A 19471-nucleotide genomic window follows, 5' to 3' on the forward strand; every position below is an offset into this window, starting at 1 on the left:
ACACAGTTACATTATCGTATTGTACAACATAAAACAAGTCCCTCTTTTACAGTGGCTCCAAGTGGCTGCCTTTGAGAAGGCAGCAAATAAATTAATTTTAACAACATACATACTTGGTTGTGGTTGCTTTCTAATTAAACCTCACTCTCAAGTAATTTGCCTTGTTTTAAGTGTCTAGCATTTGCTCAGAGAAACATTCAATCCTGGATATGAATGCTGGATTTCCCCCCTCTTAGTAAACATGCAAATTCTGTCTCCATATTTTTACTTCAGGTCTATTATTTTAACTTGTAAGAGAATATTTAATGAAACATGCGGGCAGTGGTGTAGTGGTAGATATGGAGGGGCAGACACTTGCCATTACAACCTTCAGCAGAGTTCAGAAATGCAGGATGATACCTAGAGACATGTAGATACCCATGTATGACCCAAAGAGTAGTAGTGCACATCTTGAGAGTATAGAAGTACAATGTCCAGATCAAAGAATCACCCTGCATTTGTCAGCATTTATGGAACACCCTGCCCAGTTTTGACCATCACACTTTAAGAAGGATTTTGACCAGCTGCAGCATGTCTAAGGAGCAAAACAAACCACTGCGGAACAATTGAGTTGGGCAGATTTAGCCACAGAAGACAGAGGCTGCAGCTACACTTTCAGGAATGACAGAAGCTGCATCACCGTGACTATGGACATTTCACATGACACAAGCCATGATGTGCTTTTAAAAAGTGCACATCGCTGCCATTTTAAAACCACATCAGGATTTCCATCTTGACCAGCCAGTGCTGCAAGGCTTCTATCATACTGACCAGGTCAGGCCTTACCATGCAACAAAAATGGGGCCACCGGAGCTGCCCCTCAGGCAAAAATAGTGTTGTTGCCTGACTACTGCTAAGGTGATGTCCTGGCCACCTCAGTGCTGGATGTGAGTTTTTGCCAGGGTGGCTCCAAGTGGCTCTTTTTTCCTTGTATGGCAAGCAGGCAAAGTTACTTCAACCCCAGCACTTTCAGTAGTAGTGGGAAGACTCTCATTGTTGACCAGAATGTGGGCTGAGGACTATTCCACATTTAATGTGAAGCTGCACGTTAAACCAGGACCTGTGAAGCAGTCAATTTCAGACCTGTTTTCAGATAACCCACTGCGAAGAATTCACTGTGGATTATCTGAAACATGTAGTTCCTGCCTGAGCGGTTACATCATACCTAGAGATGGGGACGAATATAAAAACAAATTGTGGTTTTCTACAAATATCGCTGATTCAGCATATATTCTTTGATTCATATTCAGCAGTTTTGAAGACCCAGTGATGTGACAAATAGTTTCTCAGTTTTGTCAATTTGTCGATTCATCAATATTCATTGATATTCGTTACCCTTTTTTTGGGCATCTCTGTGCCATCTCTGAGCTTGCTGGTGCCAGTCAGAAGCTTTGGCCAATCAGGAGATCCTGGATTGGCATGTCAGGCAGCCAATAGTGCTGCTGAAATGGCTGTGAGGTGTACCTTTTTCAGAGGCTTTTAAAGCCTTTTCCCTGCAGCCATTTCCCACTTCTGTTCTGCTTCTTTTGAGAGTGAGCACAGTTGTTTATTGCTACCTGCTAGTTGTGGCTGTGCTTTCACTTTTGTGGCAGCAAAGCAAACACTTCTTTTTCTTATTTAAGTCATTTCTTATTTCATTCATGTCATTATTATTATTTGAACTTTACTGTGAATTTGTGGAGGGGTTTCTTTGGCATATTTCAGTTAGGCAACTTCTTTTTGGAGGCTTGTGTTCAGGCAGGGTGGGCGATCTCTGAGTTGGGGGGGATTTTGTGTGTGACTGTGGAATCCCTTTGCCCAACATTTATTTCCTGAGTGGTTGTGTCTGGTGGTTCTTCTGAGTGTGTGTGTGTGCTTCTCTAGCCCATGTGCTGAGAAAGCACATTCAATTTTAAAAAAATTTATTTTAATTTCACTTAGTTGGCAGGGCTTTGTTTAAGCTGGTGTTTAGTTTAAAAATTAGTTATTTTTTGAGACTTGTATTAAGGCAGGGCAGGTGATCTCGGGGTGGTGGTGGTGGTTTTTGTGTGTGAGTGTGGATACTGTTTCCCCAAAATTTATTTCCTGAGTGCTTGAATGTCTTCTGAGTGCTTTTCCAGCCAAAGCACATTCAATTTAAAATAAAATTATTCTTTAGAAATTATATCATTTTCATTAGTGGAAGACTGAGGAGGGCTTTGTTTAGGCAGGTTATATTTTAGTTAAACAATGTTATTTTTGGAGGGTTGCATTCAGGCAGGGTGGGTGATCTTTGGGGTGAGAGTGTTAGGGCATCTGTCTTCCATTGCACTTCACCAAGATCTGGAGAGGTACCACCCAAGGCTCCTGTCTGGGGAAGGCACTTCGTCACCGCTGTCTTGGGGAGGGAGGGGAGCAGCTCCGGGGGAGATGTGAGTAGTAGGATAGTGGTAGCTTTATTCAATCTCAATTTTGACAGGTGCCACGCCCCCTTTTGGGACCCTGGACCGGAAGGGGAGGGACTTCCGGCGCCTAGGCTGGACCCAGGCCCCTTCCGGCGGAAGGGGTGGTCCGAACGGTGACGTCAGGGGTTGTGGGGGTCCCCGTGGGCCTATAGGGGTCTTTCCCTAGAGGCCGGGGTCCCCCGTGACCCTAGGGGTGCCTGAGGATTGGACCCCGAGGGGTTGTGCCACCCCACGACCCCGTAGGCCAATGGGGAGCGGTTGGAGGTCCTTGGCTAGAAAAGGGGTGGTCGTAGACCATGTCTCGGCTTGCCCCAGCCCCCTGCGTGACGTCAGGGATTTCGGGTGGGCCCGTGAGCCTATAGGAGCCTTTTCCTAGAGGCAGGGGTCCCCCGTGACCCTGGGGTGGCCTGAGGATTGGTCCCCGAGGTTGCGTGCCACCCCACGACCCCGTAGACCAATGGGGAGCGGTTGGAGGGCCTTGGCTGGAAAAGGGGTGGTCGTAGGACATGCCCCGGCTTGTCCCTAGGCCCTGCAAGGGTGGGAAAGCCCCGGGGAGTTTGCTGAGAGGCTATAAAAACGTGGTTCGGGGACACTTCTGCGCGCTCTGTCAGCTCTTTGCAAAGGTCCTGCGGTTTTGTAGACATGGCGGAGAAGGAGAACAAAGCTCCGGAGCCCGTCCATAAGCCTGCGGGAAAAACCAGGAGACGCCTGCAGCCCAAAGCTTATTACAACGGACTGGTGGGGTTCTCTAGCCCCTTGTGTCCATTAGGAAATCCGGCAAGCCTAAAGAATAGCCTACCCAAAGACCCAGAAAAGTTAACAAGAGAAGTCAAGCCTGCAGAAGACGTTTTTGTTTTTTCTGCAAAGGCGAACCCGAAGCAGAAAAACACAAGAAAACTGGCCTGTACCATGTTGTGGGGCGATGAGGAAGATGATGAACAAGGTATAAAAAGAGATTTACCGGTCCATGGCAATGGTCCTGAGCAGCAAGTGTTGGCACAGCCTCCTGATGAAGGTTTTGAGAGTGCTGAAGAAAATCCAAGCTTTCTGGTAAGAACAATTCTCTTTTTAAAAGATGGACATTTAAACCTCTGTTATAAGGGGGGTGGGGGGGGGTGTTTTAAAACCGGTAGTTATGGCTATGTTAGTGATGTGGCTTTAAGTTATTTTAAAACTTACTGAAATTATGTTTCATTCCCAAACACAGGATAAGACATTTATCTTGGAAGATGGCCTTGAGTGTGATTGCTTTTATGGTCCCACGGCTCATCTGGAATCATCAGGGTTCATTGTTTCAAGAGAGAAACCATCCTAAATGAATATATAACCTTTAAAAAGCCTGTATTGTGTGTTTCTACCTTCTGTAAAAACTAAAATGCCTGTCCTATATTTTCTGTTATTTAGATGTATGCTTTTAATAAATATGCATTGTAAACCCTCATCGGGGGTAGTCAAATGATGTAACTATTGCATTCTTAGGATTTCAGGTATCAGAGAATGCAGATCTAATGCACTGTCATGTCCTTCTCTGCTTCAGGAGGGAAATTATTATTTCTCACAACATAATAACCAATAAGATATATAATGTATTGTGCTTTTCTGCAAACATTGAGATTTAGATGTATGCGTTACAATATGGACTTTACTGTATATCATAATACTCACTTTATTGTGTTCATAACATGTATTGTGTATTTATACAAGCACTGTGATTTTTAAAAAAAAAAAAAAATTATGCGTTACAGCCTCCTTTTAATAAAGATTTTTATCCGGCATACACTGTTCATTTATTAATTTTCCCTTTCTGATTAGCTTTCTAATATCAAAATATCACATTTTTTGGATCTAAATACCCTCCTAAAAACTGAAATCTTTAAAAACAGGGGTCATCCTGCTGATCTGTAAAATAACAGGACCTCTGTGGCTTAGATAAGCATAGTTCTGACGGCCTGCAAAATACAGACACATCTGTTTGAGTAGATAAAAATAGTAACAATCTTAGGATGTGTAGACACTTCCCTTTGTCGTGTTCCCTTTCAAATTAGGTGCCAATGAGATAATGGGTAATCACTGTAAATCATGAAAAACAGCAGGGGTAGACTGCTGTTTCCCTCAGCTAACCACACAGAAACACAGGTCAGCTATTTACAGGCAGGGGTTCACAAATGTAAAAATGCTTGAATTAAAAAGCAGATGATTTCATTAGAAGTATACAGAATTTCACCCTTAAATGGACTGTAAAGATCATGTCTTTTCGCAAAATCTTATAACCAAGAATTAAAAGAAAAGAAAAGAAAAAAAAAAAGTTATGATAAATGATAAACAAGTTGTCCCTTTTTAAAAATACATGTGAAACTAAATTTCAAAATACAGCATATGACTCCAAACGAACTCCCCGCCATATTAGGCGGTTGGATTGGCAAACAGACGTTATAGAACCTCAAAGTCACAGCAGCAACAGTTTATGTATTTGTATACATTTAGAATAGTATAAAACATTTTATTTATCACAAGGAAGCAACTCAGTTTGGCTGTAAGGTGAAAAAATAAGTCCTTTCTGTTTCCCAAATGAAAATTTCAGACGCTTGAAGGCAGATTTAGTAAGTAAGCTAGAAATAGTGAAGAGCAATAAGTTGAGCAGTATAAAAAACCCATGTTTTAGTAAATGTCTTTAATACCATTCAAAGTAAAAAAGTTTTCCACGTGTTTATACCCAAGGAAGATTCCTAGAACCTCTCTGAGTGTGTGTTTGGGGTTTTCAAAATTCTTTGAGATTATTATTTCTAAAAGCCCTGTGATTTAAGAATGTATGCGTTACAGCATCCTTTTAATAAAGAGCATAAATCCGCCATACACTGTTCTTTTATTAATTTAACCTTTCTGATTAGCGTTCTAATATCAAAAATATCACATTTTTTTTTTTTGGATCTAAATGCCACTCCTAAACTGAACTCTGAAAGAATAGGGGTCATCCTGCTGATCTGTAAAAAATACAGGACCTCTGTGTCTTAGATAAAACATAGTCCTGACGGCCTGCAAAATACAGACCCATCTGCTTGAGTAGATAAAAATAGTAACAATCTTAGGATGTGTAGACACTTCCCTTTGTCGTGTTCCCTTTCAAATTAGGTGCCAATGAGATAATGGGTAATCACTGTAAATCATGAAAAACAGCAGGGGTAGACTGCTGTTTCCCTCAGCTAACCACACAGAAACACAGGTCAGCTATTTACAGGCAGGGGTCACAGAATAAATTTATGCCACAAATGTAAAAATGCTTGAATTAAAAAGCAGATGATTTCATTAGAAGTATACAGAAAATCACCCTTAAATGGACTGTAAAGATCATGGATTTTCGCAAAATCTTATAACCAATAATTAAAAGAAAAGAAAAAAGAAAAAGTTATGATAAATGATAAACAAGTTGCCCCTTTTTAAAAATACATGTGAAACTAAATTTCAAAATACAGCATTTGACTCCAAACGAACTCCCCGCCATATTAGGCGGTTGGATCGGCAAACAGACGTTATAGAACCTCAAAGTCACAGCAGCAACAGTTTATGTATTTGTATACATTTAGAATAGTATAAAACATTTTATTTATCACAAGGAAGCAACTCAGTTTGGCTGTAAGGTGAAAAAATAAGTCCTTTCTGTTTCCCAAATGAAAATTTCAGACGCTTGAAGGCAGATTTAGTAAGTAAGCTAGAAATAGTGAAGAGCAATAAGTTGAGCAGTATAAAAAACCCATGTTTTAGTAAATGTCTTTAATACCATTCAAAGTAAAAAAGTTTTCCACGTGTTTATACCCAAGGAAGATTCCTAGAACCTCTCTGAGTGTGTGTGTGTGTGTGTTTGGGGTTTTCAAAATTCTTTGAGATTATTATTTCTAAAAGCCCTGTGATTTAAGAATGTATGCGTTACAGCATCCTTTTAATAAAGAGCATAAATCCGCCATACACTGTTCTTTTATTAATTTAACCTTTCTGATTAGCGTTCTAATATCAAAAATATCACATTTTTTTTTTTTTGGATCTAAATGCCACTCCTAAACTGAACTCTGAAAGAATAGGGGTCATCCTGCTGATCTGTAAAAAATACAGGACATCTGTGGCTTAGATAAGCAAAGGCCTGGAGGCATCTGTTTGAGTAGATTAACATAGTCACATCCTTCAGCAGGTAGCTGAATAGATAAGACAGCATGTGTATTCTCTTCCTTTCCTTTCAAATGGGTTGTTAATGAGGTGCCATTGTGTATCTTTCAATCCACATCATGATCGGCTGTTGTTTCCTGAAGCAGCATGAGTCGTGATCAGAAAAACTTTTGCTTCCCTTTCAAACGGTATATAAACTAGAGTTTTGAGCTGTCTTTTATCCGATCTTCTCTGTCCCTTGCCAAGACAAGCTAATAGGTGAGTAACTTTATACATCTATGAGATTTAATTCTTTTTAAAAATAGACCTGTCCTTTTTAAAATATGTATTCATTATGTGACTTTTTTTTTTCCCTAGGCTTTCAGCATTAATAACTCAACACGCCGAGATGGGTAAGAGATTGTTCTTTTAAAAAAACTTATAGACATTGCGTAGAGTTTTAAATATATATTTTATTTACTGCATGGCAGAGAATATTTTTTTTTGTATTGCAAGCAGCCAGCTGAATAAATAATACCATCTTGATGGCGTGGTCATAGCTTGTCTTAGAAAGGTATTTAAACTTCTTTCCTGCAGGAGACAGAAATATGAAGCATTTTATGATTTTATAGAATAGATATTTATAAGCTGTTATTAAATTTGAATTTAGGAACAATACTTACGGTTATGAAATTCAAATTCCCTTGTCGCTGAGTTACACATGTCATGATATGCCGTGATAGAAAATCCATTTCATTCTCTGCCAAAAGCCGTATCTTCTTCTGAAAAAATCTGATTATGTATGATGCAAAAGATAAAAATGTAAAAATTCTTCCATAATTAATTTTATCCTGAAAAACGTATTGTCCAGTTAAAAAAATTGCAGAATTAACATCTGGCAGACTGCTTATCTGTATTTTCGCCAAAAATTCTTTTATGTCTCCTTCCAATTGTATTTGAATCAAAGAGTCTAGATTTTTTAATTGAAGGCTCATTTCTGATTCAGCCTCTGTATTTTCAGATTCTCTGCAATTAATTTTGAGATAATTTAGAACCAGACAATACAGCTGTGATTCAATAGCATCCATCTTGCAGTTTTTAAAAACAGGGATGTCAAATGTTCATCAGGCATGCCCTAACATGTTTCTGTTCTCTACAGCCGGGAATTCCAAGGAAAATAGCCCAGCATCCGATGCCTCCCTGGGTAAGCTCATTAACATATTGGGGGTTTAAGGAGGACTTTTTTACTTTTAAAATCCCTAATGATTTAGAAATACTGTTTCTTTTTCAGAGAAATATTTTCGCGACTCTGATGATAATGAATTTTTTACACAAAATCAAGCTGTGGTGCCATCGACTAGCTACAATATACCAAGGACAGACAGGGCCCAGTTTCATAGATATACCTTTAAGAGAAGTGCTAATCAGAGTAAGTGTACTTTTCATGGCAGACCCTTTTTTTACACAGCAGCGATTTTAACAGGGGAGGGAAGGGGAGGCAGCATGGGGGTCATTCCCCTTTAAAACAAGTTTGTGCGTGTGTGTGTGTGTGTGTGTGGGGGGGGGGGAGGTGGGTTGGTTTGTTAGAGAGAGAGAGAGAGAGAGAGATACAGAGAGAGAGAGAGAGCGCTGAAATGCAGCCTTTACAAGACCCATTATTTCTTTTCTAGGCCTCAATATGACGATCCCCCCCAAAAGATACAAGGAAGCTGAAAGACCGGTTCCTGGAAAATCAGCCAACATCCCAGCCTTGAAGGGGGGCAAAGCTGCCAGCGGGGGTAGGGGCAAAACCCCAACGATCCCTCAGATGACGACAGATCCCAAGATACATGAAAGACCGGCCGGTATCAAATCCGCAAACCCACAGGTCTTGAAGGGACCCAAGCCGGTTGCTGACGGGAATGGTGGCCAAAATCCAGCGGCCCCTCAGATGGCAATGGATCCAAAGTATGGCGAAAGATCAGACGGCAGCAAACTGTGGAGTCCCCAGGCCAAGTCAACTAATGGAGATGGTAGCAAAAAGCTTGCAAATCCTCAAGCTGTGGAGGGTAGGAAAAAAGAGGGCTTGGTTGAAATTGATGGAAAGCCTTTAGCTGTATACACCTCTAAAGTTGAATGTTGGTTTAAAAATTTTATGATGATTTTCAATGTGGTTAATGCGGCCAGAGCAAGTCTAAACCAAATTATGGACGAGGTCCCTGATATAAATGCCATTTGTGATGCTATTAAAAAAATGGATCATTTTTCTTGTGCAATGTCCTTTAAAATTCAAACAGGCCTAGGCTATCCTGATGTTAAACAGACAAACAGGAAGTATACAATGAGAAGGGCTCACCCTGGCCGTCAGTCTATGGGGAGAAAAAGAAGGAAACCAAGCACAGCTAAACTGTACTGGCACAATAGAGTTGTTAAATTGTTACAAGGGGCCAAGAAACTGCTTGCACGTAGGAAAAGGTTATCTTTGCCTTCTAGCTGCACACAGTCTCAAGAACAATCTCCAAACGCTACCCTGCAGACACCAGAGAACTCTGGGGCGATTGGGGTTAACAGCCGAGAGTCGCAGGAATACCCACCAGGGTGCTCTTTACCTTCTAGCTGGGCCCTGTCTCAGGAGCAATCTCCAGACGCTGCCCTGCAGACACCTGAACATGAGGCAGAGAACCCTCCGGTGTATGCCGAAGTCACAAATAGGTGGGAGTGGGAAAATGAAAGATATAGCACCCTACACATAGCGCAAGAATTCCGGTTCGTAAATCTAGAACATGTGACCAGCTATGCACAAGCCGTTTCAGCATTACATTTAGCTGTTCAAGAGGTACTGGATCATGTTAATGAAAGCTTGGAGACGGGGGATTGTGTGCAGCTGAGATTTGAGGGTGGGAACATGCATAAGCCTCTCTTTTCAGTGAAAAAGGTCAAGGGTGCTCTAGACGCTGACGAGTTTCTCTCCAACTTAGCAAATCTTTTGCAGAGTAATATGGAACTTTGTTTAGACGGTGTTTTACGATTAGTTGTAACCATTGTGAGACCTCCTAGGGGGGGCAGCCGCCCAAGAGCCTTACGCTCTATCCCCTATAGTGCAATTATAAATAAGAAAAGGAAACATCTAATCGATTTCACTGATGTAAACAGTAAACTATGCTTTGGAGCAAGCTTAGTTCGTGTAATGTCTAAAAAGGTCCCAACAGATGCAGAGTTGGCACATGGAGCTCTGCAATTGTATCAGGCAGTCCACTGGCCTGTAGACAAAGAGGTTTCTTTGTCTGACATCCCTCTTTTTGAGGACCACTTACAGGTCAATATCCAGATTGCACACTATGGCGACAAAGGCTGGGGCTTGTTTAAACCACAAGGACACAAGTATACACAAACGTATACGTTGCTTCTCCATGATAATCACTTTTATGGAGTTCTTAATATAAAGGGACTCTTTGGGGCTCGTAATTACTGTCAATATTGCCACAAATTGTACTCTCATATTCATGACTGTATATTTTTCTGTAGACTCTGTCTAAGAAAAGATTGCGCTTCTAATGTGAACATCATGAAGAAGTGTAAGTGTTGCAAAATGAAATGCAGGTCGAGAGAATGCTTAGAATTACACACCAAGCTGGCGGCAGAGAACAAGGTACCCTGTACTTATAGAAAGTTTTGTGAGGACTGCGGTCGTTTTCAAAATGCAGAGCATTTCACAAAGGACTGTATAGGCAGGGTATGTAATATCTGCTGGGCTCCTAGGGGAGAAGAGGTAAACCACTTCTGTTTCATGCGCCCACTTAAAGAGCCAAAGATCTCAACCCATTATATATTTTATGATATAGAATCAAGACAAGACACGGGGTTACACATCCCCAATTACTGTTATGCCCGAGCCTTTTGGGGTGAGACTGTGCGGCATTTTAAAAAAGATGCTGCTGTGAAAAGCAGTATGCCCGATTGGATAAAGGAGATCCTTGAACAGGATGCTGAGGAAGAGGGGGTGGAGGATAGTGAACAATATGATGAGGACGACGGTTCATGTAGCGAGACTGGCTCTGGGAAAACTAAGAAAAAAGCTGAGGAGAAAAAGACATGGCCTTATGGGAAATCCTGGGAGTTTAGGGGTGAGGCTTGCATTGAGGAATTCATTCGGACTTTCACAGAAGGGAGTGTTTTCGGGGGAACAACGTTCATAGCCCATAATTCAAAAGGTTATGACGGTTATTTCATTCTCAACCAGCTAGTCAAAGAAAAACTGGAGGTAGAACTTATTACTCAAGGGGGTAAACTCATAACAATATCCGTGCCGGCTCTTGATATAAAATTCCTGGACTCTCTATGCCATCTCCCCATGGCCCTGGCAAAATTACCCAAATGTCTAGGGCTCAATCAGGAGTCTAAGGGATACTTCCCTCATTACTTCAACACCCCTGAAAACGAACAGTATGAGGGACCCTTGCCACCCCCCGAAGCTTATGGAGTGCAGCACATGATGCCTTCTGAGCAGAAGGCTTTCTTAAAATGGCATGAAGAGAATAAGACAAAAACCTTTAACCTGCAGCGTGAATTGGCTGCCTACTGCCAGCAGGATGTTAATATCCTGGAACAGGCCTGCACAAAGTATCGCCATGAAATTATGACCCTGACAAAGAAGAAGGTGAAAGTGTACGATGGGGGACATGATTGGTTTGCCATAGACCCTCTCCAATACCCCACCCTAGCGGGTGTGTGTCTTAGCATGTACAAGTTCAAATTTCTGCCGAAAAATAAAATAGCAATCCCGCACCCAGACAACTATCATCGCCAGTGCAAGCGCTTCTCATCTGCATCGATCCAGTGGTTGTCTTATATTGCACATAAAGAAAAAACCAGGGTTCAGCATGCTTTGAATGGTGGGGAAATTTGTATCGGTTCTCTTTATGTAGATGGTTATATGGTTGTTAATGGCAGGGGCATATGTTTAGAGTTCCTGGGGTGTTTTTTCCACGGCTGTGCCCTCTGTTACCATTCTGAGGATTGGAATCCTCTGTTAGGGAAAACCTATGGGGCTCTTTTCAATGCCACACAGGAAAGGACAGCCGTTTTGAGAAGCAAGGGCTTTGAAGTCAGATCAATTTGGGAGCACGAATGGAAAGAGATGGTGAGAAACGACAACGATGTCAAAAATTACCTTGCTACAGCTGATTTTCCAGATCCCTTAGCACCTAGGGATGCTCTCTTTGGTGGTCGTACAAACGCGATCCGTTTGTACTACAGAGCTAAACCGGGAGAGCAAATTCTTTACTATGATTTTACCAGCCTTTACCCCTATGTCAACAAAACTAAAGAGTACCCTCTGGGGCACCCCAAAATCATATATGAGAATTTTGAGCCTGTGACTGCCTACTTTGGTATCGTAAAGGCAAAAATCTCACCACCTAGAGGCCTCTTTTTTCCAGTTTTGCCAGCCAGGATTGGTGGAAAACTTATGTTTGTGCTGTGTGCCGCCTGTGCAGAAAGCAGCCAGAGAACCCCTTGTGAACATACCGATGAGGAGAGAGCTTTGACGGGGACCTGGTGTACTATAGAACTGAATGTAGCCATAAATAAGGGGTACAAGGTTGTGAAAATCTTTGAGGTATGGCATTTTGAAAACAGATCGGATGAACTGTTTTCAGATTACATGAAGCTGCACCTTCGCCACAAACAGGAGGCATCAGGCTATCCCTCGTGGTGTGTCAGCGAGGCAGATAAAAACAAATATATTGCTGATTATGAACAGAAAGAGGGTATAACCCTACGTAAAGATAAAATTGCTGTAAACCCCGCAAAAAGACAGATTGCCAAGCTGTTTCTAAACTCTCTGTGGGGTAAGTTTGGTCAGAGAACGAATCTGCCTAACACTCAGGTAGTCAGAGATCCGGATGAATATTTCAACCTCTTATTTTCAGAGTCTTACAAAGTGTCCATGTTTGAATTTTTGGCGGATGATGCTGTCTGTGTGTCATGGAAACATGCGACTGACAGATTAACCACCAAGGGTAGGAAAAATGAATTCATAGCCTGCTTTACCACAGCTTATGCACGTCTTGAGCTTTACAACCTGCTTGACAAACTGCAGGATAGAGTTCTTTATCACGATACTGACTCTGTTATTTTTGTACAACGGGAGGGTGAATGGAAACCCTCCTTAGGGGACTACCTGGGGGACCTCACGAGTGAGGTTCCTGAAGGCATGCATATTACAGAATTTGTGTCCGGAGGACCAAAAACGTACGGGTATAAAATCTGTGACGGTAGTGCGTGCATGAAGGTCAAAGGGATCACACTGAATGTGGCTAACTCTGAAAAAATTAATTTTGACAGTCTCAAGGATTTGGTTTTTACGTACGCTTCTGACAACCGAGATGGTTCGCTCCGTGAAATAGTGGTAGAGCAGCCAGGCATTGTCAGGGATAAGCGGCAGTGGTTGATTCATACAAAGCTTTTAAGGAAAACTCAAAAGGTGGTTTATGACAAAAGAGTGATTGTCGAAGACTTTAAAACCCTACCTTATGGCTACTGAACTAAATACGTTGTGGGTTCATCCTTTTTCAGCTATCCTAGCAGGACCCAGTGGTTGTGGAAAAACATTTTTTATTAAGAATATGCTTGACAACGCGCGCAATGTATTTTCTGACATGCCTGAAAATATTATCTGGTGTTATGGATGCTGGCAACCTGTATATAAGACTCTTCTCTGTAAATATCCCTGTATTCGTTTTGTAGAAGGCTTGCCGGAAAAGTTTGATGATGATGTTCTGTTACCCCCCACTAAAATAAACTTCTTGATTTTAGACGACTTGATGCAGTCTGCCTCTGATAATAAGGAAGTGGAAAAGTTATTTACACAATATGTGCATCACAGGAACGTAAGTGTTTTTTTAATTACTCAGAACATTTTTTCCCAGGGAAAATCTGCCCGATCCATTAGTCTGAACGCAAAGTTTTTAGTCCTCTTTAAAAACCCCAGGGATAAGCAGCAAATTGCCACACTAGCCCGTCAGATGTATCCGCGAAATGTACAGTTCTTCATGGAAGCTTTTGCAGATGCCACAACTCCTCCTCACGGTTATCTGTTGGTAGATTTAAACGCCAATACCCCTGAACCTTACAGACTGAGAACAGGCCTTTTCCCACCGGACTGGCCTGCTGTGTATACCTTGAAGAAATCTGCTCCAGGCAACAAAAGACGGCTGCTTTGAAACCCTTTTCTTCATTGAAGCCGATTCAGCAGTCGGATAACATGTCTGAACGTATAAGGAGAAACCTGCCACTTTTGAAGCTCCTTATTAAGGCCCCCCTGCGGCAGAGAAAAGCCATTTTATGTGCTGCTTCGGATGATCTGGTCACTGCCATTTCAGAGATTGCTCTGAATACTTTAAAAGGAAAGATAGCTCTAACGCCTAATCAGGTACGTGTTTTAAAGAAGAAACGAACACTAATTAAAACCTTGAGTAACAAGAGGGTACCCCTACGGCGGAAAAAATACCTGGTGAAGCAGTCTGGAGGTTTCCTGGGACCCTTATTGGGTATCGCTGTCCCTCTAATAACCAGTCTTTTAACTAATAAGTAATGGATTATGCTGAAAAGATGTATCTGGTCCCCAGTGCTCAGCTACAAGAGCTGAGGGGTGTACCAGAAAACATCAGGGCCACCACGGTCAGACGCTTGGATTCTGAGATGAGAGAGATTCTCTTAAGGTCAGACTTGTCAGAGTATGAAAAAGCTAAGCTTTACAATGGCGTTCTACAGCGGTTTTTAACGCTGACCAGGCAGGAGGATATGGAAAAAACAATGCAACCGCCCCCACAGCCCGCCGCTCCTCCCCCCTCGTCACCGGTCCCTCAAGAGGCCCTACCCGAGGTTATTCAAGAGGTGTTAGACAGTCTGCCCAACCGTTACAAGAAAAATGCAGAGATTTTGCTAAGTAAATTAAGGCGACATCAAGACATCTCTTCATGGGATGACAAAGGGGCCTTCCGGTACCGGGGGGAGCTCTTACCTGGCTCTAATATTCTGGACCTGGTCAGAGGCATCACCCAGTCTACAACCCTTTCTGATAAGAGAAAACCCAAGGGGTGGGACGTTTTTCTTAAAGCTCTGGCCGAACTGAACATCCCCACATCTATCGCGGGAAATTCAGCCGTTAGAGAACAATTAGAAGCGCTGAAAACAGCACCGCCGTCTTCTTCCTCCCCGCCTGCCACATCCGCTGTTGTCCGACCCAAGAAACAGTTCAAGAGACCGGAATGGCTGCGCGTCAAGGAGCTTCCAACAACCCCTTGGAGACCCGTGGTCAAGAAGCCTGAATGGCTCACTTTATAAAATACATTAATAAAAACCATGACAGATAAAACATTTAACGTTTGTCTTTTATTTTATTTATGCACAGCTTACATTTTTTATGTTTTACACAGGGGTCCGCAGGCTTGAATATGATGAAACGGGTGGCATGCGGGGGGTGCTCTTTGAATTTTCCTGTTCTTGACAAACTCTACAACCATGCGGTCATTTTTGGTAGTATCATCCGAGTACAACTTTAAAATTTGATCAAACTTCAGGCCTTTTGTTCTGTTCTGTAAAAAGAACACACAGTGATAGCCGCAGGTCACTGCCGAAGGGTGTTGTAGCTGTCTCTTCTGGAATATTATTTCATTGCCCTGACGCCATAAAAAACCTGTAATTGTTTCAGGTATCCGCGGGTTGTCCGGGTCTATGCCGTATGAGTCAAAAAACTCTCCAGGACCATTAACTGGTAGATAGAGGGCCAGCCAGTGTTCCCCAGGCATCGTGTGGGGGTGTGTGTTCACCACTATTCCGGTAGGTCTTTTGGTAACAAGGGCCCTTGGTAAAAGGTCGCAGGGGTAGACATCTAGAAAGGTCTTATCTCGTTGTAATACGCTTAATAGCTGCAGCGTGTTCATGTTCACATATAATCAAAGAGGACGTTTCTGCTATGGTTGATTTCAATCACGTTGTCAAATACCCCGTATAAGAGCATGTTAATAGTTGCCGCTAGGGGTTGGGCAAAGCGGATCTCTGCTCGAAGATTTCCAGTCTTGATCAGAGAATAATGTTCCGAGCAGCCATGATCCGGTGTCAGATCAAAGGCATATAGGGTGTAGCCGTGTCCAAATTCGTTAGGGGTGATGAAAATGTCTTGGTCCTTCATGGCTTTTCCGGAGGTTTGTACCAACTGCATGTACTCTCGGACATAAAGGCCGTTTGCATAATCCGGCTGGAGGGGCTTTGCTGGAACTTGCACCCCATCAACGTACAAGGCGATAAAATTAACATTGAAATGTTGGAAATTGAAAGGGTTTTTGTCATAGGCTCCGCTGAAAGCATCATTGTCAACAAAAGTAATGACGAGCTGTTTCGGCAACTGTCCCAGAAAAAGGTTTTCTTGATTGCACACAAGGCTTCCTGCCGGTATACTGAACACTTTCATTCCCACGCGTTCAACGGGGTATTTTGCATTAGATGCAAGAAGGGCCTCTGCGTGTCCTATGCGAACCCCCGGGGACACTTTCACCCTTTTGACAAACAGAGAGGCGTTTAAAATATCCACTTTGTACCTCTCTCCATCATCACCACTCATCAGGCAGAACGTATCCTTGCTACGGGTAAGTTTGATTTTCACATCTACACCGTTCAGTAACATTTTCTCCTGAAAAAATAGCTCATTATGCAGCGGCCCCATCAGATTCCATTTCTTGCTGGTCCCTGTGTGTTCTGCTCTCATTCTAAAGCCCCAGTTTCCAGTGTTGTTGGCTACGGTGGTTTGTTCCATGGCTGTATAACCATCTCTATAAAACCCGCCTGCCGCGAATTGGGTACTCATGCAGTCGGAGCCGTAATTCATAAGCAGCTCTATCATGGCCCTATAGGGGTAGCAGTTGTTACTCTGACTGATGAGCCGGTCCCCAAGGGTGACGTCCAGTTGGCTAAAGAGCGCTGCAATGGGATAATTTACAAAACCCACTTTAGCATCCGCGGCGATGTTTGTCCCATTTGCTTTTGTGATCTTACACACCACGTAGAGCAAGGTATTGTTTAAATCGAGATAATCTTCACTGTTGCCTGTTACATAAAATTCTATTTGACCGTTGGGGGTTATGGCCGCTAGAGGGGGGACTTCTATATACATACAGCTTTCCACGCTGGTTTGTGTAGGCGATAGTTGAAAAATATCCAATTCAGATTTGGCACACTCTTCGGAGGAGCTGTGAATGAAAGCCATTTTAAAAGATGTCTCCGCGGACGCGCTTCAGACCCCTAATCTTACGGCTTGCTTTCTTCTTCTTGCTCTCAAGCTTCTGACGTTTTTTGGGTGGTAATCCGCTGTTTAACCGTTTAGGAGGACCTAGGCGTAGATGACCCGCTTTTCGCTTAACTCCACCCCTTCTTTTCAGGTATGTGAGTCCTGAGCCTTCTTGGTGTCTCACTTTTTTCATAACATGACCCACGACGTCTCCGGCGATATTATGCACGGCGGTCTTAAGGTGCGGCTTAATGAACTCAAAGCCTCTCCTCAAGAGGGGAACGGCCTTTCGGAACAATCCACGAAAAATGCCGCCCAGCCCCGCCCCGTACATGTTTACAGATCCGTGAAAGCCAGGGATGCCCCGCCCTGCCTGGGCCTTATAGTACGCCCTATAAACATTGACATCTCCGTAGTCTTTCAGCACCACCATTTTAACGTTCTGCTGTTCTCTTTCTAAACACAACCCTTTCGGGGGCGAATATGCAACCGCACAACAACTTTCCCCAGAGTGAATGGCACGGGTTGGTTCTGGTCCGTCTTTATTTCAATGGTTATTGTGTTGATGTGGTTCTTGCTCATCAGCACGTAATGCGGCTTGTCGTAAGTAATTGTAACACATTCGTAGGTTTCTCCCTTGACGGGGATGCAGCGTAACAGAGGTACAGAGTGGTCTCCCACGATTTGGTGCTCGATGATATCTGTATAGACGTACAAGGAGCTGAACCCGCCGTTAATGTCTGCAGCATGCGGTATTTTCCTGACAGCCACATACGGAGGGGCCCCCAAAATGTGGGCTAACTCCGTCCCCGCCGAGAATAAGTAATTTTCAGGGCCTGTGAATCTAACTTTGCCCATGACGGTGTCGTAGGTCAACCACGTTTCTTGTAGGTCTATAGCTTGTTTTATCGTATCATTCATGTTCTTCAGAAGATCAGGAATGTCCTTGTAATAGCCCCTGTGTAAATGAAAGGTCCATTTCTTTGTCCCCTCAAAAATTGAAAACGGTGTATTTTTAAGGAGTGTGTACCAACTCCGAGGATACTGTATCTCTGCTAGACCAACTTCCCAAACACCGATCAAATCTAAGGGTTTGGGCAACATTGTCGTATAACTGGCGTTTGTATTTTGAGGAAAAACCTTCTTACAGGCATTACTTGGGAGTGTGATGTAAAAACCATGATCCCCCATTTTGCTTCTCAGCGCCTAAACAACCTTAGAAATCTCTGAGGCAGACACCCAGCTGTTAAACTTGCTAGGCCAACCTAACCACTTCACTAAGTGGAGTTTTCTTCGACCACGGCCTTTTGTGTCCAAAATCTTTTCAATTCTGTACAGTCGATCTTCCCGGTCATTGATCTTCTGCAATTCTTCAGGATAGAAAGTACCGATTATGGCATCCCCATCATAATCCGTCAGATGGTATACAGGCCTCTCTTTACCTTTGACAACACGATCTACGATAAATATCTCGGTGGTGAAATTCTGCTCATACCCCTTATCAAATACGCCTTTGCTTTTAGAAACCCTCACAAGGTCCCCTTTTCTGAGTTTTGAAACTTCTTTTTTGGTTCCAACAGAGGGCTCATAGACTCTTTTCCAGACCAACAGGTCATTATGATGATTCACATCTACAGGCCTACATTTAATAGTTCTATGAATGCTATGATTGTAACTTTTAAGGAGTTGCTGCAATACATCCACATACCTGTAGGTGTTTTTAGCCGTGAAATACCTCCACATTTTTGTTTTTAATGTTCTGTTAAACCTCTCAACAACCCCCGCTTTGACCTCATTATTGGTGACAAAATGCAGTATTCCATATTTCTTGAATAAACCGGTTACAGGTTTGTTTAGAAATTCACCGCCACGATCCGTCTGTATTTTGTCAGGTTTTCTCCCGTCTTGTTTGAAAACGGCTTCAAAGGCGCTGGCCACTTCTTTGCCTGTTTTACCTTTGAGCGCTTTTACCCAGCCGTACTTAGACAGAATGTCTATACAGACCAGAATATACTTGTAACCATTGTTGTGCCGGGCATATTGTTGCATATCAACCAAATCTGCCTGCCATTGAGCATCTACTTTGGAAACCACGGTCTTATTTCTTTTAAAATGAATTCTAGCAGGTCTATGCAACGTATAGGCATCCTGATCAGACAGCCATCGTGAAACATCTCCGAGCTTCAAGGTTTTGACCTGTTTTTTGGCCTCCCTAAAGAGAGGCTTGAGACCTCCAAAACTCCCCGCTGCTGAGGGTGTGTAATAGATATTGTGCAGTAATTTTTCCCGTGCATCCTGCTCAGCCATTAGCACTAATATGATCAATGTATGGTACAATAAATGCTCTTTATTAAAAACAAATCAGTATATTACAAAAATTATACATTTTTTGTTTTTGTTTTTATTCAATCACGCATGTTTGGACAACAGTAAAAATGACAATCGTATACTTGTTGTAGTGTTCGTTTAACAATGTCTAGATATTGTTCATCTGTCGACCTCAATAGTCTTTTTAAAAAGTTATATGACTCGTCAGAAGCTGTTAAGCTTTTAATAATCTTGTGTATGTAGATCAAGGTTCGATTTGTCATGCAGAGCTTCTTAGTTTGGA

General features: G+C 42.6%; 2 long non-coding RNA genes across 2 annotated transcripts; both read left to right on the top strand.

Annotated features, from left to right (window-relative positions):
* Nucleotides 1–3061: 3061 nt before the first annotated feature.
* On the top strand, nucleotides 3062–4237 carry LOC140707579 (uncharacterized). The gene is made up of 2 exons (XR_013544076.1): nucleotides 3062–3512; nucleotides 3670–4237. It is a non-coding gene; the product is annotated as an uncharacterized LOC140707579 (long non-coding RNA).
* A 2512-nt stretch (nucleotides 4238–6749) lies between these two features.
* On the top strand, nucleotides 6750–10447 carry LOC140706666 (uncharacterized). The gene is made up of 5 exons (XR_013544075.1): nucleotides 6750–6875; nucleotides 6975–7009; nucleotides 7756–7800; nucleotides 7888–8025; nucleotides 8267–10447. It is a non-coding gene; the product is annotated as an uncharacterized LOC140706666 (long non-coding RNA).
* Nucleotides 10448–19471: the final 9024 nt, after the last annotated feature.

Source organism: Pogona vitticeps, chromosome 3 (genome assembly GCF_051106095.1).
Source record: "Pogona vitticeps strain Pit_001003342236 chromosome 3, PviZW2.1, whole genome shotgun sequence".
In the NCBI taxonomy this organism is placed as follows: domain Eukaryota; kingdom Metazoa; phylum Chordata; class Lepidosauria; order Squamata; family Agamidae; genus Pogona; species Pogona vitticeps.